The sequence below is a fragment of the Podarcis gaigeae genome (genome assembly GCF_964106915.1).
Source record: "Podarcis gaigeae genome assembly, chromosome: 3".
Classification (NCBI taxonomy): domain Eukaryota; kingdom Metazoa; phylum Chordata; class Lepidosauria; order Squamata; family Lacertidae; genus Podarcis; species Podarcis gaigeae.
The window spans coordinates 70,923,025-70,946,038 of NC_139680.1; the positions used below are offsets into that span (position 1 = coordinate 70,923,025).

At 43.2% G+C, this 23,014-nt stretch overlaps 1 long non-coding RNA gene across 2 annotated transcripts in view; it reads left to right on the forward strand.

Moving 5' to 3' along the window:
* Positions 1 to 23,014, forward strand: part of LOC310841668 — a 58,230-nt gene that overhangs the window by 30,805 nt on the left and 4,411 nt on the right. The window contains exon 3 of one of the 2 annotated variants that reach the window (XR_014562673.1): positions 18,579 to 18,699. The exons of the other annotated variant lie outside the window; for it this stretch is intronic. This is a non-coding gene — a long non-coding RNA (uncharacterized lncRNA). Of the gene's footprint in view, positions 1 to 18,578; positions 18,700 to 23,014 lie in introns of those variants that run through there. 2 annotated transcript variants of the gene reach the window in all.

A 23,014-nucleotide genomic window follows, 5' to 3' on the forward strand; every position in this document is an offset into this window, starting at 1 on the left:
ATGTGCTGTGTATGCCACGGCTGGGCCTGAAAATACAACAATGCCATAAATTAGAGAAAGCCAATGATTGATTTAGGAGTCCTATTATTTTTACCATAACTCTGCTAGTGGAAATCCAGGACTGCAGTCTTCCACTAGACCTTCCACTGCTATCAATGTCTTTGAGATAAGCTTTAAATAACCACGGGATAAAAGCACACACATGCACCCTGGACAGCTTTATGAAGATAATAACAGCAATTAAACCATGATTCTTTGGGGAATCTCAACCTTCTGCAAATCACTGATGCAAATTTTTAAGTGAGATATCCTTGGAAAGATGTACATTGCACAAAAAATAAAACCAAGCTGATGAGCTTCCAGAGGACAAAGCCTTGTGTGTGTGTGTGTGTGTGTGTGTGTGTGTGGTAGGGGAACAGTCATTGCTGACACGTCTGGTCCCAGCAGGTGTGGCAGACTTGCTAATCAACCTGATCACAATTACAACTCAGTCATGTCCCTAGAATTCTCCCCTCTGTTTTCCTGTTGCTTTCCGACAGCTGCTATGCTTAGCTGCCCTGCTGCTTCCCAAGCTACCGTGAAGCCCTTCTGGCAACTGAAGGTAGGCTCAGGGGCTGTAGGTCGGTGCATGAAATTGGAGCAGCTGAAGACAGCAACTGTTGTGAGGAAGCAGGGCTTTGATAGCCATGGTTTCTCAAAACTCACCACTCCCTGTGCTTGCACACAGAAAACTGTCCAGTTGATGATGGCTGGTGGGAAAAGGTCCCATATTTTTATGTTGTGAACTGCCCTGAGATCTGCAGGCTGAAGGCTGGTGTACAAATTTAATAAATAAAATAATAAATAAAGGCAGAGGGGATGGAGAGATCTTTGCTGTTGGCATCTATCTATCTTGAAAGACAGGGGTAAAGTCAAACTGCTGTGTTAGCAGTACTGAAGTGACGTCCCTGTGGCAGAAGCCCTGGCAGTGTGTATGAAGGTCCTGGGCTGCCCCCTTTGGCCTTGCTGATGTAGTTCAAAGGAAAGCAGAGCAATATGTTTGGTACCAGCTTGGCTGCAGGAGCTGTTAGGAGGTGGAATCCAAGATGCCATCCAACCATCTTAAGACTCCATTCCGGATTTGTGTAGCGTCTACTGGTTAGATCTTTCTTCTCCCAGAGATATCCCATGAGGTAGCGGAGGTTTAGGATTATAGTTTTCCTTCTTCTAGATTAGCCACCTTCCCGGGTTGATGACCTCATCTGCCCCTCACTTCCCTCTGCAGCATGTGTAGAAACCACTTTCTTGAACATTGGACCCACTGTTAATCCTGTCTGCTTAATCCTCCAGAGCTTGGGGAGTCCCTAACTCACTGAGTGTTTGAGACCCATCGGCTACCCTCACCTGGTTTAGCCAGCCAGTCGAATCCATTCCCAGGGTGTGGCTTCTGTCACATGCTGACAGTGTCTAAGAGCCACAGGTGAGAGCTGAGTGTTGGATGGGGACTAAAGGAGCACAACATGTCCCCTAACACCCCATACACCCCAATGGAGAGACAATTTTATATTTTAAAATGTCTGCCTTTTCCCCTAACAGGGACTCAAAGCAGCTTACAGATAAAAACAAGAATAGCTAAAAACATAGGAAAAGCATGAGCCCTTTCATTAAAACCAATTAGTTCCCCAAAACCTGTTGGAGCAGGAAAGCCTGCACTTGCTGGCAGAAGGAAGGGCAACAAGGAAGGAGTCTTGATGGAAGAGTATTGAGGACTGGTTATTTCTTCACACTTGCCCATCAATTTCTTGAAGTTATGTACAGTGATGATGATGCCAAACCAGTTAATTATAACTGTTTGTAATGCAAATCTAGCCTATTCTAATTCCCATATGTATAACGACCCCTGACTCTGAAGTTCCAGAATTGTAACAGGCTCATAATTAAAAAGGAGGTTTCATGTTCTGCTTTCCTGTTTTATGGTGGCTGTATGATGGCTCTCCCTCTTTGTCTGGACTGCTGGAAGAGAAACAGATCACTCTTGCTGGAGATCTGAACCAATCACTTGTAGAAAGCTTTCAAAATTACCTCAAGGTTGCCCACCCCTCTGCTAAACACACATCTAACCAAGGTACACTTCAATAATGTACAGGTGTATAAAAAACAACAACCACCATGATTTGAAAGCTGAAAAGAAAAAGATGCACTTTTACTTTTTCATTCCACTGGGCTTGTAAATATGTCTAATTCTGAATCCCAACATGGTTAGTTATTTAAACATACTTTAGAGAGCGTGACTGTTTGGGAAACAGTGGTCTTTGTTCCTTGTGTTATTTGTTTTGACTGTTAACTCATTAGCAGGAATATATATATATATATATATATATATATATATATATAATCTCAAATAAAAAGAATTATAGCAGGCAACAGGCAGCAGATAGGATAAAGGTACAGATAATTTCAGACGATAATTTCAGACAGAACTAGTAGAGTCTTCCGCCAGTATAGCAAAGCATCATGCTATTTATTAAATGAAACCAAATTTGAAAAGCTAGGATTGCGATACAAAAAGCTCCAGGAGACAGTCCTGTTCAATTCCATGGAAAGAAGTCTCAAATAAACATTTTGGCATTAACTTATCTGTGGATTTAAAGACTCTGAGAATAATTATGATCTATAGTAAAGAAATCAAGAAGGATATCAGGAGATGGAATGAGATGAATTTATCATGGATGGCTCAGATAGATGTAGTAAAATCTAATGGCCCTTTGAAATTGCCTTTTCTGTTTCCCACATTACCTATTAGTGTATCAGATAAAATATGCTTTTAAAAATGGAATAAGATGTATTAAATTTATAAATAATGGGAGGGGGTAGAATTGAAAATTCTTGCAAAATCAATATAGGAGTTTGAATATTCCTGACAATTGGAATTGGTGGCAATCATATATTGGATTATTATGCTGGGTTAGATATCGTTGATCTGTGGAATGAAAAGGTAAGGGGATACCCTTGGAATTCACATTCATGGTCAGAGCAAAAGAAAAGACTAATGAATATTGATAATAATCTAATACTATATTTCTTATTTTGGAACTTGGATGAGATTAAGCAGAAAATTGCTTTTGATTTATCTCTAAAAATGATAATATCTTCAATGAGCACTCTAAGATAAGAGGTAGTTCTATATATATGATGAGTTATGTGTTAAAATTATGGAATTCCCTCACAAAGGTTGTTCATCCAGCTTCTTTTACTGTTGTTTTAGATACCTGGGAAAGGCAGCAATATGTCAGAGAATTTTTGAAGTTCTTTGGACAGGGAGCAGGGGTTGTTCCATTTGGTTTGATTATTTCCTGGATATAATGCTATGTATTTTTTAAAGTTATATTATGTACTTCTCTGTTCTCAAGGCAGCTTGAGGATTCCATGATTCCAAAGGTGAAGTGTAAGTATTTTAATTTGTAAATAATGCCCATTGGTTTTTTTTCACTTCTTCCCACAGGTCAGGGAGACCCAGAAAGCGCTGGATCCTTTGCATCCTTGCCTACTTTTGTTCTGCCTCCCACCAACATGCCCTCTATCTGCCCATGACATGTAGCTTTTCTGCCTTACTGATATTGATGCTCCAACAGAAGATCAAGGGCCCCTGAAAGTACCATGGTGGTAGGGAAGAGGAGACATCCAACACTGGCTGTCCTTCTCTAGAGTTTAACAACTTTTTGTGGCCTTAGAGAAGGAGATCTAATGTTTCTATTTTTTTTAAAAAAATTATTTTTATTAACAGGCCAATCACATCACATTATCCACATCACATTGATTCCAAATTATACAGCCAAATTTTAAAAAAAAATTTTTTGGGGGGGATACCCATACATCAAGCTCAGCTCGAGTCCAAAACTATCACTTGTCTTACTGCATTAATTAAACAATTCTGTCCAGTTTGATCCGGATAGTCCTTTGTTACTTCCTTTCTCTTGTTGTTATCATAAATTCCTTTCTTTGCAATCTCTGATGATTTTCACAAGCAGGTTAGAAGCTGGCATTCTATGTGGGTTTTGTACTCTTCCAAAAATCATATCAATCCGGGACAGCCTCTGTACAACGCTTCCATAAACAAAATTAATCTCCGATCTGTCCTTTATTTTTCTCAGGCTTACCGAATAAATCAAATGATTCTGGGGGTTCTGTCAGGTCAAAGTTACATTCCAACATTCCTTCTCATTTAAACAATCCTGAATCTCCTCCCCCAGTCCTCCTTCCTTTCCGGCAAGCCTGTCATGGCGAGACGCCATTTTTTAACTGTGTCATAAGTAATTTTCCTCTTTTCTCACCGTTCTCCAATCTTCTTTCCTGTTATGCTCCGTCCCACATAGTTCTTAAAATCCTGCCTGTGATTCATAGAAATGCGACGATCTTGTTGGAGATCTAGTGTTTCTAGCACCCTCTGGGATGGCTGGGCCCATTGAAAGTATCTTAGGATTGAAGGTTAAATCTTTAGCTGAACATAAATTTACACTTGAATGGGGAAGGAACTGAACTATAATATCATGTTGGATATATGTATATATTTACTCAAGAGGTTAAAAAGTCTATAGCTATTGCTTTAAGAGAAAAACAATTTAAATGATGAAAAATGAAAAATAAATGAAACAATGACCAAACAGCTCTTAGCTCAAGAAAGATACGTATATATCATCAGCCCTTTGGGGCTCTCTGCATTCGTTGAAAAGCAGTAAATAAAGAAACATTAATTATTATAATCTTATACAAAATAATCCTTGTTGAAGATTTGGACAACCTCAGGCAGACAATGGTTATATTTGGTGGGCCTGCCCTAAAAATGTCTGGTTTCAGCAAGCTATAACTGTGATAATAAAAGACAGACCAAAAGTTCTCATTAAATCCAATAGTTCTTCTATGTTATATGAAGGAATCTTTTGAGACAGTAAAATGAAAAATAAATGATTAATTTGTTCCTAAAATCCAGGACTGAAACAGAATCTAAACAGAATACAGTGGTACCTCGGTTTACAAACTTAATCTGTTCCGGAGGTCCATTCTTAAACCGAAACCGTTCTTAAACCGAGGGGCGCTTTCCCTAATGAGGGCTCCCACCGCCAGTGCCCTTCCACAATTCTGATTCCATTCTTATACTGAGGTAAAGTTCTCAAACCAAGACACTATTTCTGGTTTTGTGGAGTTTGTAAACCAAATAGTTCTTAAACCAGACGGTTCTTAAACCGAGGTACCACCAGACTGGGGAAAGGCCATAGCTCATTAGTAGAGCATCTGCTTTGCACACAGAAGGTCCTGGGTTTAATGTCCACCATCTGCAGGTAGGCTTAGAATGGACCCCCATCTACTGGAAAGCTACTGCCAATCAACACCAACAAAACTGAGCTAGATGATCCAACTCAACAGAAGTCAGCTCCCCATGTTCTTATGTTTTATCTAGTGAAGCTGGGCTAGGAGGAGGATGAACTACATTGCTGGTGGCAAAACTTACCCATTTATGTACTCAGATATAATCCCCATGGAATTCAGTAGGTTTACCTTGATGTATATAGGATTGCAGCCTTCCAGAGGGAAGGGAAATAAACTCATACATGGAAAACTGGATTTAGTTTTTAGCCCACTGGAGATTCAGAAGAATTGTTAACTAGGGTGAAATTATTCTGTTGATTTTCATCAAGGGATGTGCTTGTTTATGTAATATATGTACACATATGGAAATATCTGAATAATTTTCAAAAGCATGTGAACTATGTGGATGGGAGAAGGGAGCTAAAATCAAGTGGACGATGCCTTGTGAATGGCATTGAAACATGTCTACTTCTGTGAGGTTGTCCCCACCCACCCAGAATTAAGATGAGTAAATAAGAAACGCTACATTGGATGAAAAGGTATTTGTGTGTCCCAGTCACCTCTGACAGCTACAGCCCAATAAGCTAGGTGCTAGCATCTGAAACTAACTTGCATTAGTGATGCTCAGTGGGTGGCAAGTCTTACAGCTGGTGCTCTGCTTGAGGAAGGAAACTAGCAGTAAAAACACTTTAAGCATTGCAGGAACGTAGCCCACAGGAGGGCTGCATGTCCCAGGTCCAACTGTCTGGTCCCATCTAGGACTTTATTAGTGGCCACCCACTGAGTATTGCTAAGGCAATTTTGCTTTTAGCATTTTGAAACTCTTTGGCTCTTCGTTCGCCGGTGTGTTGATTCAGCAAGTCATCTGAAAGAATAGGGCGATAGTGGTGAGGAAATTAAGAGTTCAGTGTTTGGGTTGAATAATTAGCAGAGTTTCCTTTGTGATCTTTTGGCAATCAATTATTTCCTGATCTTCATCCCTCTTGGGGACCCAAACTGTAGAGTGAAATGAAGGGTATGGAGGCAGCTTTGTAGCACTGCTAAGGGTGTGAACCAGGCCTGATCTACATTTCATTCCACTTCTGCTCGCTTGATAAAGCAGCTATGTACTGCCCCATAGATAAACATAACAAATTAGCCCCTAATAAGCTTGAAGCAAATATTTTATGTCTGTATTTACACAATTTATAACCCTCATAATCAACAGCTATTTAGTGTCACTATTTAGCATCTACTGATAAATACAAATATACATAAAAATACATATATCCTCTGCAGTGGTCCCACTCTGGGTTGAGTTCCCCATGCCTGCAATTTGCATTGGGAGAAGAAGCTCCCATTTGAGTGAATAAGCAAATACATTGGCTGTACAAAGCTGCAGGCGCCACTCTGTTGTGTTCCTCATTAAATCTGACAGGATTCTTGGTCTATCCTGTAAATCTGTTCCTACATATTGCTACTGGTGTGGAAACCCCCAATACATTGTGTCCAACCCCCCCTTACATCAGCGCTGCATGACTTCCATTTATGACTCACGTTCTTTAATAGGCCTGTCATGTTTCCACTCGCAAACTCTTTCGACAGCCTCTTCCTTGGATTCTGCTTCATGCTTCTATGGACTCACTATGATCTCACCTCTATCAGGATAAATGTAATATATACATATATATTTATTTTAAAATTGTGCTAGTAGTAATAAATACAGGCAATACAGTTGACATAATGATGGTTAACAGATGAGAAAGAAAATGCAATTAGATGCAGCAAACCTCATGAAAGGATAAATTGTCAAGAGCATTCAGAAGAAATTAGCTGTTTACATGCCTCAAAGTGCAATCCTATGGTTCCTCAGAAAGCATTTCAGGAACCAAAGAGATTTTGTTGATCTCTCTCCCTTTGGGTGGTGGTCTGCCCTAGGAAGCCCCCTCCTAGCTGTCGAGGAAAGTATCTCTGCTGCTAGTGTCCCACCATTAGAAAAGGTGAAAAGAGGGCAGAAAGGTGACAATCCTGGGGCACGTCAAGGACTGAGAGTTGTTAAGAGCCACCTGTTCCCCTCACAAAGCTACAATTCCTAGAGTTCCCTGGGAAGAGGGGTTGATTGTTAAACCACCCTGAGAACTGTCATGCTATAAGAGGAGTAGGGATCTCCTAGCAATTTGCAGAACCCTTAGCAAACTCCATTTCCTAGTACAGTGGTACCTCGGCTTAAGTACTTAATTTCTTCCGGAGGTCCATTCTTAACCTGAATCTGTTCTTAACCTGAAGCACCAGTTTAGCTAATGGGGCCTCCTGCTGCTGCCATGCCACCGGATCACAATTTCTGTTCTCATCCTGAAGCAAAGTTCTTAACCCGAGGTACTATTTCTGGGTTAGCGGAGTCTGAAGCGTATGTAACCTGAAGTGTATGTAATCCGAGGTACCACTGTATTATTTGGGGAAAGCCATGGCTGTCTAAAGTAGGGTCATAGAATTATAGAGTTGGAAGGGACTCTGAGGGAATATCAACTTTATATGTATAATGCAGATATGACCTGAGTGTGAGGTTCATCACTTGCAACATTGCACTGGACTTTGAGGCTTAATTTTTTTCATTTCACTTTTAATTTGTATACCGTCTTTCTATTTTACAATACTCAAGGCAGTTTCCAAGCTGAAGAAACAAAGAATGTACACCTTACAGCAATCTAATCCAATACAAAAATGTGATAATAAAACAGTTGTTTGTGGAGTTTAATTCCTGCCCCTACAGGCTATGAATATTGTAGACCTTAGGATACCTGTGTGATCTCTCTGTATCCTGATCTCTCTGATGCAGCATAAACATGGTTAAAAGACCTATATGGTCTGGAGGGATCAGAGAATCTAAGTGAATCCTGGCAAAATGAACCGAGTTCAACACAGGATAATGTGGGACTTCTGCAAAACAGGTCCCCCCCCCCCTGAATTGAGTATCTCCTCTATTTCCACCACATTTTTAACTTTTATAATATTCAAACCGGGCTGGGCTGAAAGATCCATGCCCCTTGGTATTATAAGGTCACTTGAGAAGACATTTAGAAGTTTTAAAAAGAGACTTCCACTATGACTAAATAAGCAGGAGAAACTTCAAATGGGTCTTTCAGGGTGGTGATGAATTACTGTTATGCGTTTGTAGGGATGAGATGCTGTCTGTTGATTAATGACCAAGTGTGGTGCATCAGATTTAGTTATTGGAGGGACTGCTTCATAACCACACTCCACTCTTGTAGAAACGGGCCTTGTTTTGCCCACTTATGAGATGAATTCATCCATCAAGAGGGTTCTTTTTGTCAAAAACGTAAAAGGAACATATGCCAAATGGCTGTGGGAAAGTGGTAAGTGCACTCTTTAAACTGATTTATTCAGTCCCGTGCATAATCAATGCAGTGGACATTTTGTTCTAAGTGTGCCTAGATGGGTGACTATGGATTGCCAGGGTATTGAACTCTGGTATAATAAGAATTTCCCAAAAAATAAATTTTAAAAATAGCCTCTTAAATCTTCCCGTTTTCCAGGCTACCACTGAGATGCGAGATCAGGAGCATTCAATTTGTGTCAGAATCAATTCCAATCAGCATTTAGATGGCTTCGGCTGTAGGACAGTGAGTGGAGTATGGAAAGGATTCCGCCCCCCTTTTATTGATGACTTGGTTATGAAACATGGGCTGAGATCCTAAGTACACTTGCATCAGGAAAAGCATTCTCCTGAAATCAATGGTGTTGACTTCCAAGCACTGGCAGGAGTGCCAGAATATTTAAAGCTAGGGTAATAGTACCAATGCCTCTCATTACATCCAGTAAAGTCAACAGTGCCTCTGGATAATCCATTTGGACAGTAAATTATCGTGCTTTTCAGGGCATGTCAAAAGTACAAATCTAATACAATTTCAAACCTGTTTAAATGTTGCGTTACAAGTTGCCGGCATGCAGCCCTGTGCTGGGGTTAGAAACCTCTCAAATAAATGCCTTAAAATTCAACAGAACTACAGCAGGTAAAAGTAAAGCTGAAGGACCCCTGGACAGTTAAGTCCGGTCAAAGACGACTGTGGCATTGCGGCACTCATCTCGCTTTCAGGCCGGGGGAGCTGGCGTTTGTCCACAGACAGCTTTCCGGGTCATGTAGCCAGAATGATTAAACTGCTTCTGGCGTAACAGAACACTGTGAAAGAAGCCAGAGCACATGGAAATGCTGTTTACCTTCCCGCCACAGGGGTACCTATTTATCTACTTGCACTAGTGTGCTTTCAAACTGCTAAGTAGGCAGGAGCTGGGACAGAGCAACAGGAGCTCACCCTGTTGTAAGGATTCGAACCACCAACCTTCTGATCAGCAGGCCCAAGAGGCTCAGTGGTTTGGACCACAGCGCCACCTGCATCCCTAGAACTACAGCACACACACACACACACACAGAGGGAGGGAGATTTGGGGGCGGGGAAAAGAACATTTATTTGAGAAGGGTGCCAACTGCTACAGTACATCTCATGAATAGGAGTCTTACTAGCTCCAAGGATAAATTTGGGAGAGATGGTCAGACAAAAGATGTGTTGGGTTTGATAGTGCAGAACATTGTCTTGAATTTTTCTAAAGAGCTTTTTAAACTAAACCAAATGGTCCCACTTAAACACAAAATGAAGAATCTCAGAGCATTTGTACCTTTGACAATACAACATAAATGATCTTAAACAGATTATTTCCAGCTTCATTTTAAACTTTCTTGCATTAAGAATTGTGCCAAAAAAACCTCATATCAAAACAAGGTTCTCCTTGTCCTTTGATTTACTGTTGGTAAAAGAGTTTCTCAGAATCCAAAGATGTGGGAAGGGTACATTTTCCCAAAGCCTAGAGATCTTGAAAAACCAAGCTGCCACTTCACTACAATGGAAGGAGAACTGAGGGTGAATGGTAGATTAAAGCAACCATATAATTTGTCTTACATTCAGTTCAGTCCTAAAATGTGTGACACTAGAGGCTGGGGAAATGGAAGAACCTTCAAGATATCTACTTCGCAAATATCCTACAGCTCTTTTAGAGAGGTTTCCTTGTGAAATATTGAATTTTAAAACAAAATGAAGTCTACTTTGGAATAAGATTTGCAAAAAAAAGAAAGAAAGAAAAATAAAAATAATAATTACAACTATTTTTTTAGTGAAGTGTGCATAACCTACAGATCTTTTGCACACTGCCAGTGTTTCTGGCAGAAGCTAAAAGGAGTTTTAGCAAACTAGAAATCATCAAATACTACAGGAGATCTACTATGGGCAAGAGCAGTTAAGCTGTCTAGCTATTTGTCTATCAAATCTGACCTTGTAAGGAAAACTGACTTGGGGGGAATAATCCATGATTTTGCAGTGAAGGACAGAAAGCCCAAGCCTTACAGTGCATTTGTTTATTTATAAAAGGTTTGCAGCTGCAATAGTATAATATTTTTTTAAAAAAATAAATAAATCAAAACTTTAACAGGATAATCATACCTTTATTAGGAGCAAACAAATTACAAGGTAGTCTGTAAACTCATATTCAGGCTAGATGTTATGTTAAACAAAAATAGCATGAGAGAGAGACAGCAGGCATGTGTTGGGACGTAATAGAGAAGCCCCAGTAGCTTCAGAATTAAAATAGAAAAATTTCTTTCAGGACTTTTGAGATTGAATGTGTACAGAATGGCATTGTGGCAGGCAGCACTGTCTTTAGGATATGTGGCGCCAGGGTGCAAAGATCCGCCCAGCACCCCCAAATTTAGTTTAGCCCCAAAATTAACTTTTATTATGCTTATGTCAGACACCTGCTTACGCCTTATCTCTTGTTTGCGAAAGAAAGTTTATTTACAATAGACTTATATTTAAGTATACAACACCACCACACTTAAACTTATAAGCATTGTTTAGGCACCTACTTAGGAGAAACATCAGTCATGTCAAAGTTGCTCCTGACTCCGCTGCCGCATAGCAGCTCAATACAATACATAACATAATAGTTTGATGTAAGAGTTAATTTCGCGTGCACGGTGCCTTTGTGAATGACAAGCGCCTTTGCTGGCACGGCGAGTCTTTGGTAAATGAGCGCACAAAGTCAAAAGTCCTTTAGTGAAACAGTAAGTATACGTTTCTGTAATAATTAGGTATATATATATATATATAGTTTTTCTAGCTTGATCAAAATTATTTATTATTTCATAACAGGTAGATAGCTAAGAGCTTAGGTGGCTTCAGCGATGGGCGCCCGGCGCCCCCCCAGGATTCAACACCTGGGTGCCACGCACCCCTTGGACCCCCAGGTAAAGACAGCCTTGGTGACAGGTCCAGCCCACTGATGAGGCAGGGTGAGGCACCTGCCTCAAGTGGCAGAAACCTAAGAGATGGCACCTCCTTGCCTCCACCACCTGCCCTGCAGCCTCCACTGCCAGTGGTGAAGCAGCGGCAGCAGCGGCACCGGTTTCTTGTGAGACTTCGTGAGACTTTGGCAAAATCTGATGAGATCTTGCCAGAAGCTGCTGTTGCTGCTAGTACTTCACAGACAGGCACTACCTCCACTTCGCAGGTGCCACCACACAATGCAGTCGAGAGCTGCATTGCCAGCAGTGGGGTGGCAGCAAGGGGGCAGGGAAGCAGCAGGGGGCACATTCCCATTTCGTCTCATTGACAAAATGGGACGCATCCCCCTGTGGTATGTATGTAGGTTGGAGCTCATGTTACAAGTTTGTAAGGCCCCTGAAAATAATCCCTTAAAAACTGATGTGTCAGTGATGATGAGTCAATTTCCTGATTATCATTTTTAACTTGAATTGAAACAGGTATTCATCAGAAGTAAAACACAGTCTAATTGTTATTCAAGATTTATAAGTGACTGAAGTATCCTTCATGAACCCTGTTCTTTAAAATGATTCTAAGTTTCATGAAAAATAAGATGGAAAATTCCATGTTGAATTCCACCCCTGGAGAAATCAGAGCGAATAACAATGATAAAGAAGGTAGCTGAGACAATTTGGATTACATAATCTTTCTTCTTTTTGCTACACTTTCCTTTGGCTCAGGCAAGCCACAAATACACTTTCTCCTTAGCAGAGCAATCTCTGTGCCGCATTGATTTTCAGCATATAAGTAAAAGCTTGGTAAAATATCACCGTCTCTATTAGATCCAACATTTTGGCTTCCAGTCTTGATTAGAATGAATTTGTGGGTAAAAGAGGCATCGTTGCTGAAGAGATGGAAGACATACTGTATTGGGGTCTGGTAATAATGGCGTGGGGATAGAGATCATTACTGCAGAGGTGATGAAAAAATATGAAAATTGGTATGAAATTAGAGGAAATGAAGCAGAAATTCTAATTTATGTAGGAACGATCTCAGATGGATAGGAGAAGAATGAGTTGTTGCTGCAAGTTCGAACATGAGTTACAGATTTTCAAAGCACAGTCAAAAGACCCACAATAAGTGTGTGTGAGAGAGAATGAGAGAGTGAGAGCGAGAGACAGTTCAGATGTAACAATGTTGGTATGATAAATCAGGTACCAACATGCTAACCCTTTGGCTCTCTGTATCCCTCCTCTACTTATGTGCCAACATGGGAGTCTCCTAACAGCATCCTTAGCAAACTACAGCTCCCAGAATTCTTGGAGGGCTGTTTAAAGCAGTATCATAGTGCTTTAAGTGTATGATGTGTGAATGTGGCCATTGTAAACTCAAAACACTATAGATGGAAGTTAAAGGTGGTCTTCTGTTCTCCAGAGGCACCCATCCATTCATAGAAGGTTCAGTTCCATCCAGGCTTTGATGCTTTAAAGCTTTTTGCAAATGAGAGTGTATGAGTGAATGTGCATAAATCTCTCTCTCTCTCTCTCTCTCTCTCTCTCTCTCTCTGTGTGTGTGTGTGTGTGTGAGAGAGAGAGAGAGAGATAATTTTCATAATTCCCCCCTTCTTCCTGAAGCTTCCCCACCTTGGAGGAAGTGTTCAAGGGTTGCAGGGGCTGCAGAGAGAAGGAGGAGCTAAAAAAGGAGAGAACCCTGTTCCATGAGTTGAATTCCCCTCACCAAATGGATTGATAGCTGTCTATATCACTTCATTTCTTATCTACTTCTGATTACTCTACCCATGAGCCCCTTTCAGGAGCTCATTCATGTAGAACGAAGATGCTGATTGGATTTATTTATACGGCCATAGACCCATTGTAAAATACAACTGGACTAACAGACCCCAAATAATATGGAGTGTTTGCTTTTGGTGTGAAGGATAATGCAAGCAAGACATACAAAACTTTACATCTGTTCACTCAGACTCTCCCTTTGTACAGAATGTTAACATAACATCCAACAGTCTACCAGTGAAATGCGTCAAAGTGGGAGGATCAAATGCTTCCTAACTCCACTATAATATCTATTATGTATTTTGGGAAATGGTTTGTCTGTTTGTTCTCTGTAGGTTCAGCCACCACACTTGGCATGAACTTTCCTGAGGTAGTTAAAGCTCGTGGTTTGGGAGAGCTAAAGCTTGGGTTTAGATGACATGCTAAACCAAGCAGTGACTTAGCTCAGGGCATCCCAGCAGCAAAACGACCACAGAGGAACAAAGTGACCACGATCTCCTCCCTGAGAACTAGAATGTTTGTGTGTTAATGCCAAGCATGCCAACTCTAGGGGGTTGAGGTGTCTTCGGTCCTCTCAGTATCTGTTGGAAGGGGGCAGGACCCCCTCAATGTTGAGGGGGAAGTGGAGGGCAAGCATGGAGATGAGTGCAGTGCAGCTTCATTGGCTGGCTCCTCCAGAGCGCTCAGCCTTCTCCAAACAACGAGACAACACGTGTGTATCGCACGTGTGATGTCACACACATGTGCCACATGTCACACCCCTCAATCTAGGGGGAAACTTGGCGCCTCTGATTCACACTAAGCCAAGGTTTGGCTTAGAGCAGGCCCCTGCGTTTCTTTAACTTTGCCTTCATTTCTGTACAGCTGGAGGAAAAGAATGAGCACAGAGCTGACTGTTTAGCATTCATTTGAATTAAGCTTTGGCAAATGCCAGATGTCGACCTCCTGCTTTACCTTTGTTTGGGGAAATGAAAAGGTGTTTCCCTTATGCTCTTCTTTTGATTTTCCTAAGATAATAGGTTTTATTTTTGTTCTGTGCATTGCACCCAAGAACTGTGGTTCATTTGCAAGAAGGCTGCCAGGCATCTCTTTCTCTCTCTCGCCTGACTGCAGGAAGGGGTTGTTATTCTCTCCCTCCATGGAAAGCCCAAAGGCTACATTTGTCATGCAGTCACTTTGTTGTGAGTGCGTAATTAAATGTACAGCACTTTGGGATGTTCGGAACTATAAAAAATTACCATAGAAATTCAAGTTGTTGAACTTCCTCCCCACTTCCAATAGAGAAACACAAATGCAAACAAAGCAGACCTAAAAAGGTTCCTAGGGATAAAAATGTGAACATTGGTATATAAATAAAACATTAGAAGGAAAAGAAAATACTTCCGGAAAACAAATCAATAAAGAAAAGAAGTCATTTGGGGAAGCTGATCAGAAGAGAGAGGATTGTCCTGCTCCAATAAAATAAGAAAAATATGCCCATTAAAGACAAACTCCCCCATGGAACCAAATCTCGGTGCCTCAGCTGGGTTGTTAAAATCAGGTGCGTGCCATGTTCACCCTGGGGGTGGCCACAAAATGCTCCATCTATAGAAGCCAGTGCTAAAGCTCTAATTGAAATGGTTGGCACAGAGTTTCCTGTGAATGACTATATTGGAGAGACTGGGCAGAATCCAAAAGAAATTTCTCTGAATAGGCCTTGTATGGGACTTGCAGAAGTCACTCCCCAACCAGCTGCCCAGGGCACATATGCCCCCTTGCAGAAAGTAGTGGATGGGCTGGTGTGTAGCTGCTGATCATTTCATGGCTGCTATAGCTCAGCAACAGAGCATATGATTTGCAGGCAGTGGCATCTATTGGAAACATGAGAATAACCTCTGTCAAGGTCCTCTTTAGGCACAGGGTTTAGGTCAGGTTTGGTGCCTGGCATCTTCAGGCAGGATAAGGAAAGTCTATTATTTGAAATCACCGAGAGATGCATAAGATTCTTATGTTCTTAAGAAGAGTCTGCTGGTTCAGGCCAGTCGCCCATTTAGTCTAGCATCCTGTTCTCACAGTGACTAACCAGATGCCTGTGGGAAATTCACAAGCAAGATTTGAGCACAAGAGCACTCTCCCCTCTTTTGGTTTCCAGCAACTGGTATTCAGAACCATTGCTGCCTCCAACTGTGGAAACAGAGCACAGCCAACATTCCTCCACAAATTTGTCTAATCCTCTTTTAGAAGCATCTAGGTTGGTGGCCTCACTGCCTCCTGCGGGAGCAAGTTCCATACTTTAACTATACATTATATGAAGAACTGCTTTCTTGTTATCTGTCCTAAATTTTCCCATGTGCATCTTCATTGGCTGTGTTGTACTGTAATGAGATGGGGGGGGGGGAGACTTTTCTGTATCCACTTTCTCCAGGCTATGTATAATTTTATAAAATTCTGTCAAGTCACCTCTTACTCATCTTTTATCAAAGCTAAAAAGGCCCAAACACTGCAACCTTTCTTCACAGGATCATTGCTCCATCCCCTTGATAATTTTGGTTGTCATTTTCTGAACCCTTTTTCAACTCTACAATATCCTGTTTCAGGTGAGGTGACCGGAACTCTACATACGTAGTACAGCCATACCTCAGTTTACAGACGCTTCAGGTTGTGTTTTTTTGGGTTACGGACGCGCTGAAACCCGGAAGTACTGGAACAGGTTACTTCTGGGTTTTGGGGGTCGCGCATGCGCAGAAGTGCTAAATTGCTCTTTGCGCATGCACATAAGCGCCAAATCGCAACCCGTGTGAGTGCAGATGCTGCAGGTTGCGAACACTGCGGGTTTGCTAATGTGCATCCCACATGGATCACATTCGCAACCCAAGCGTCCACTGTATTCTAAAGGTGGTCGCACCACAGATTTGTATAATGGCATTGTGATATCAGTAGTTTTGTTATCGATTCCTTTCCAAATGATCCCTTGTCTTTTTCACAGCTGCCACACGCTGGGCTGACATCTTCATCAAGCTATAACCACCCCAAGGTCACATTCCTGGTCCATCACCTTCAGTTCAGACCCCATGAACGTATATGTGAAATTAAGATTTTTTTGTCCCAGCATACATCACTTTACACTTTATATTTTGAAGCATTCCCACCCCACCCCACCCCATTTTCTGACATAGTTTGTTTTAAGCTGGTAATGTGTACACATCCTTGGTTTAAGGCAGCTTTCCATGCTCCTGTGAGTTCACTGGTACTTACTCCAAAATCAGTGCACATGATGGCAGCCTTTAAGGAGAATACTGATTTAAATCCTTCCCTCGGCTAAGCTAAAGTACTTGAATTTAAGTAGAATTAGTCCCATTAAACTGATCAATGCGATTGATTGGCTTCAGTCGAAACACACTGGCATAATCGGTTTGTGGATTGCAGGCATCAACATCATCTCTTATTGGGGGTGGGGGTGGAAATGTCCCTAAAATTACTAGGCATTGCACACCAGGAATTGAAAATCACATGGCCCTTCCCACAGGTTTAAAATCTAAAAATGACCTATGCACACCGGGAATGAGGTACAGTAGAGATTTAGTAAAATGTTTTCATTTAACGATAATCATCCTTTGGATTGGCAGTTTTGTTCATTGTGCATTGTCACCTGACTGTTCTTTGTTGTCATGACTACCATCACTCTGCCCCACTGTCTTTAAACAATGGACCTTATGAACTTAAGGCCTTGGAAAATGCAACAGAATAAATTAAGCATTTCATTTGTGATATTTGGGAAGATGTCCTACACAATTACCTTACTGGAAGGCAAGGCAAGGACATTACGGTGACTGCTACCCCAAAACGGTGTGTGTGGAAGCATCTGAATAATGGATTCCTAAACAGTTTCTCCCCTGACACCCACACCCACACTGCTTTCCTTAAAAGTCTTAGAGTGTCAAATTACAGCCCTTTGATCCAATGGAGTAGACAGACCATGAGTTCTCATGTGACCCGACTGATCTTAGGTCATCAGATTTCTCCTCCTGTCATGTGCCAGCTTTAATAGGCATATCACTGCTGTTGCCCTAAAGGCTCGACATGTGCTGTCATTTAAAGCACAGAACAAGTCAGGTAAACCTCTACATAGTTTGACCATTTGCTAATGCTGCTTGTCAGAAGAGCTGGTTCAAGCAATAATGGGTGCTTTTTTCTCTGCATCCACTATGTTTATGAGTCGCATCATTTATTGACTTGTTTCATACAAAGGGTCCCACAGCTAGTGTTACAGGCCCATGAAATCCCACAGGTGCTGTTGTGTGTGTGTCTGGATTTGCAATTTTTAAAACTTGTTTTATACAAGGGGTCGCATGAAATCCCACAAGTAGTGCATGTGGGGATGTGGAGGAGAGCACTGGCCCAATACATTTTTGCTGCCTGAGGCAGCAAATACTAATACTACTAATACTACTAATATAATACTACTACTAATAATAATACTAATAATAATAATACTAATACTACTAATAATAACAATAATCATAACAGCAACAATCATAAAGCAAATTATGTTTATACAGGTGCCTACTGAGAAGATGCAGGAAAAAGCAGCTGTACCAAAAGAAATTATTGTGAAAATAAGAAAGAAAGAAAAATGGGGGGGGGGGATGCACCAAATTTTGCCCTTGCTCAGGGCGCCATTTTGATGTCAGGGACTGGGCAGATGAGGGGGACTGGTGGAGACCGCCACCTCAAGAGCCTTCTAGAGAGGAGGAAGTGGGAGAGAGTATGGAGTGGTGGTTTGAGACAGGTCACACCCCAGAGGAAAAAGAGGGAGCTGGGAAATAATGGGTGACGACAAACAGGAGCAAGGTAGTGGTGAACCGAGACAGGAGTTAGAAACAGTACATCAGCCAAGTGACATGCTGTCTCTGGAGCCACCTCTTTTCCCTAGGACAAGACATGTATTGTGTGTCTCAGAGCAGAAAGCCCCAAAGAGAATTGTCCTTAGCAGGCAGCAGGAGGGATCTGATTGCTAGGATGTATTTGCTGGGGATTGGAGCGGCACTCTGAGCAATGTCGGCTCAAGGAAGAGGGTGTATTTTCCATGTCTTCCTGTGTACCTGTGGATTAAAATTAAAGAACTGAAAAGCTCTCTCTGCTTCTCTGATTTCACTAGGCAGATAGCCAGTGAACTGTTGACGGCACGCCTGACAATTACCAAAGTCCGTCCCTGCCCCTACCAAGTCATGGCACATAATACCCAAGGTCATGTTGGCACTTGAGGCAGAAAACCCCACAAGCACCTCTCCTCCTTCCAGGCAATTATCTAACAAGAAATCAAATAAGTAAAAATTTGCTGCCCTATCTGAGGGAGGCAGTGGAAGACAGGAGTGCCTGGCGTGCTCTGGTCCATGGGGTCACAAAGAGTTGGACACGACTAAACGACTAAACAACAATAATCATGACACCCAAAATTTGCCACCTGAGGCATATGTCTCACTCTGCCTGCCGGTCTCTAGTCATGCCTATAACAGCACTGGGTCTCCAGGCAATAATTGTGCTTATAATGATGATGTAAATATGAAAGATTATACCCAGAACAAACTTAGTTGGACTCTAGGGTGCTACTGGACAATTTTGTGTTTTTGTTCATTTATTTCGACTGCAGCAGACCAACATGGGTACCTACCTGAATCTTTATCTGCTTTTTGCTACATATCAATAGGATGCCAAAAGTATACAAGCAGGCTTTGATAATTCCCCTCCATCAGTTGGCAACCCCAATGTTTCAGTGGAAGGTTCCATTGTGGGACTGGGAAGGAAGCAGAGGAAATATTTGTGGCATAATATTTGCTGTGATGGACAATTTAGTAGTAGTATACTGTATATTATAATCAGGATCATTCAGTCTCCACACAAAGTACTAAATTTATTCCCATGGAAACTTGTGTTTGGGTATGAATAAATAGACTGCCTCTTGACAGTTTCCTTTCCTTTCTTTTTTTGCTAGGATGTTTTGTGGCTGCCATTGAGGAAACCAAACACACATGCACACACAGAGAGAGGGAGGGAGCTCTTTACCTCAAAGCAGCTGCTAACACTTTTCCTAGTCATAAGTTTGCAATTAATAGAACATCGAGTATTTGCCATTTTGCCAAGTTAAATCTGTTTAAATAAGAGAGTGATCAAAACATTAGATGGAATTATGTAGTGTGTGTATGTGTGTTAAGCATAAGATGTTTTCTCTTACCAGCATAATATATTTATTTTTAAATGATTCTTATCCTAGGATTAGGAGTGTCTTTTTGCAAGGGGGAAAATATGTTTGGCATGTGAGGAAGGGAGAAGGGCAAGGAAACAGATTTAGACTACAATCCTAGGCATGACAACTGAGAAGCAAGTCTCATTTTGTTCTTTCCTCTACAAAATACACGGATGGGGAATCTGTGGCCTTCCAGAAGTTGCTTGACTGCAAAGCCAGTCATCCCTGACTACTGACCATATTGCCTGGGGCAGATGGGTAATGAAGTCCAGCCAGACCTGGAGGGCTACTGATTCCCTCCCATTGCCCTAAGGAGCCCTTCTGGTTTTAAAATCTGGCTGAACCCATGAAGCATGTATTGTTTTCCTTTTATTTTATTTTAAAAGCAAACATACTGTCAGGGTTTCAGGGACAGAGAGCGAGGGGGAGGGGTCCCAGGGCGACGAGGAAGAGGACGACGACGACCCGAGGTTGTCAGTGAGTCCGTCAAGTGAATCCGAGGATTCCCAAAAGGGAGCCCCCCTGGTCAGGCCAAGGGGCAGTAGAGAGGGAAGCAGTCAGAAGCAGGGGAACGAAGAGGGAATCCCCAGTGGGGGTTGGAGATCGGGACCGGCCTCTCCGTCGGAACGGAGTGAAGGGGGTGGAGTTGCCAGTGTGTCAGAAAGAGCAGAACAGGAAGCAGAGAGGGGAAGGAGTTCGGAGCAGAACGTCCTGCCGGAAGGGGAGGAGTGTAGTACCGAGAGTAGCGTAACGGTCGAAAGGAAGGTCAGAGGCAACGTACGCGCGCCAAGTTCAAATGTGGAGGCGCGCGGAAATGAGGAGAGCCCTGAGGAGGAGCCTGGTCCCAAAGCACGAAGGAGGGGGGAGCAGGCGTCAGAAGACTCAGCCTCGGGGGAGTCCCGGAGGGAGGGAGCACAGGGGGGCAGGAAGACCCTGCGGAAAAGGAAGGAGAGGAAAAGGTGGAGCAGTACAAGCCTCTTAAGCTGGTGCAGGGGCGGGACTGACTCAGAGGGGACTTCTAACGTCTAAGGGTAACAGATGCTGAGCCACGGAGCTTGGATGTAACGACAACAATGTTCTTCAATAAAACCTTTTGTATATAACTTGGACTGGATTTTGGTCTCTTGTGAGCTGGGACCTCGGGTGGCTCTGACAGTAAGTCCCCTCCCAAAGAACGCAAATTTTTTTTTTGCAAAGCTCACAAACGGTGACAGCCATGAGTGCGGAGGATCAGCTGACAGCACTGCGAACTACAGTTTCCGAACTCACCGCTGCAGTCCTTGCGTCTCAGAAGAAGCATGACGAAATGGAGAAGCGCTGCCAGGACCTGCAAACAAGGTGGGAGCGTGCAAACAGGGAAGGGTTCCCAGGGTCCAGATCAGAGGGCATTGGACTTGGAAGGCGGGGGGGCAGCCTAGTCACCCACTTCGATGGGAACCTGAAGCACTACCCCAGTTTCAGAGCAGATGTTTTGTATGCATTGCACTTGCTTCGTCATGACTTTAAAGATGAGGAGGAGAAAGTGGGGTTTATTGTTTCTCACTTGCATGGGCCGGCCAGAGACTGGTTGCGCAATTTGTGGCGTGAAGATGGCCCTGCCCGCCGCGATTCTGATGAATTCATTAAAGCGATGGATGCCTGCTTCCAGTCAACCGTAGATTTGGATCTTGCACGCAGGGAGATATTTGGACTGCAGCAAGGCAAAGCCACTGTGCATCAGTACCATTCCAGATTTTTTGCTTTACTGACTGCGTTACGCTGGGAGAAAGACTGCACACCTGTGAGGGATTTGTTCTGGGAGGGTCTCAGCGGTCCCATAAAGGACGAACTTGCCAGGGGAGACAGACCTCAGACCCTGGAGGAGGTGGTGCAGAGGGCTCTGGCGATTGGGGTACGTCACGAGGGACGTCCTTGGCACAATGAGGAAGAACGTCAGGTGCGTCCACCAGCGAGGACGTCTTCTTTCATCCCCAGGGAGTTCAGTCAGTCACATCCCTCGCCGCTGGGGAGGCAGGGGGAGGAGCCGATGGAACTTGGTGGTGCTAAGGCTCAAGCAACAGCCAGAGCCCCAGCTTCCGGTGCAGTAAAGGCGAAGCCTCCTAGAGGGACCAGGAAGTGTTACATCTGCGACAGTGCACTGCACATGGCGAAAGAGTGCCCCCAGAGGCTCCAGAAACACACTGCAGCTTTAGCGACGGTAGCTGCAGAAGTGATCCAGGAAGAGGAACCTCAGGGAAACGACAATGCCTGGCTGGAAGCAGAATTGCTGGGGCTCAGCCAGGCGAATCTGTAGAACAGTCCCCAGCGTCTTTGCAACCCACAGACCCTTTACCACCCAAGCCAGCGGTGCAGCTCACTGCAACACTTCAGTTGCCAAATGGGACCACCCTAGAAGTGCCCCTCACGATCGATTCGGGGAGCAACGCCGATTTCGTGGGGATGCAATTCGTCAAGCAGCATCGCATAGCGCTTCTGCCCACCACAACGCCTCTGAACGTAGTCACGGTGGATGGCAGGAAATTGCTAGGAGGGCAAGTTGTGCAACAGACACCTCCCATGGTGATGCGGATTGGAGATCACCGAGAAGTCATTAGCTTCAATGTCACCCACCTGTCTGACACGCCTATAGTATTGGGCATGAGTTGGCTGGAGAGACACAGTCCTGCTGTAGCGTGGTACCAACGCCAGATCACCTTTTGTTCATCGTACTGTGCTCAAAATTGCATCCAGTCCTGCCAGGAGGAGGGGGCTGAGCAGCAGCTGCGACTTGGCATGGTGCAGGCAGTACCTAGCAAGTACGAAGGGTTCCTGGAGGTTTTCTGCGAGAAGGAAGCTGACCAGTTGCCGCCCCACAGACCTTATGATTGTGCCATCGATCTGGTGCCGGGGGCACAGTTGCCGACTGCAAAGCTGTATTCCATGTCTGAGGACGAAATGCAAGAGCTCAGGGAGTTCATAGAGCACAATTTGAAGCGTGGATTCATCCGGGAATCGAAAGCAGTGGGGGGCAGTCCTGTGTTCTTTGTGAAGAAGAAGGACACGCCCCAAAAGAGACTCATTGTGGACTATAGAACCATAAACAGTATGACCAAACCCAAGGCCTTCCCCATGCCTAAGATTGATGATCTCCTAGCAACCGTGAGGAAGGGGAAGATCTTCACCAAATTGGATCTGCGTGGAGCGTATAACCTCATACGCATCCGGGAGGGCGATGAGTGGAAAACGGCCATGTTCACGCCTCTGGGCACGTATGAATACAGAGTTATGCCGTTTGGTCTCCAAAATGGATCTCACGTCTTCCAATCCTTTATGCATCACGTGCTAGCGGGACTATTCTACAAGAAATGTGT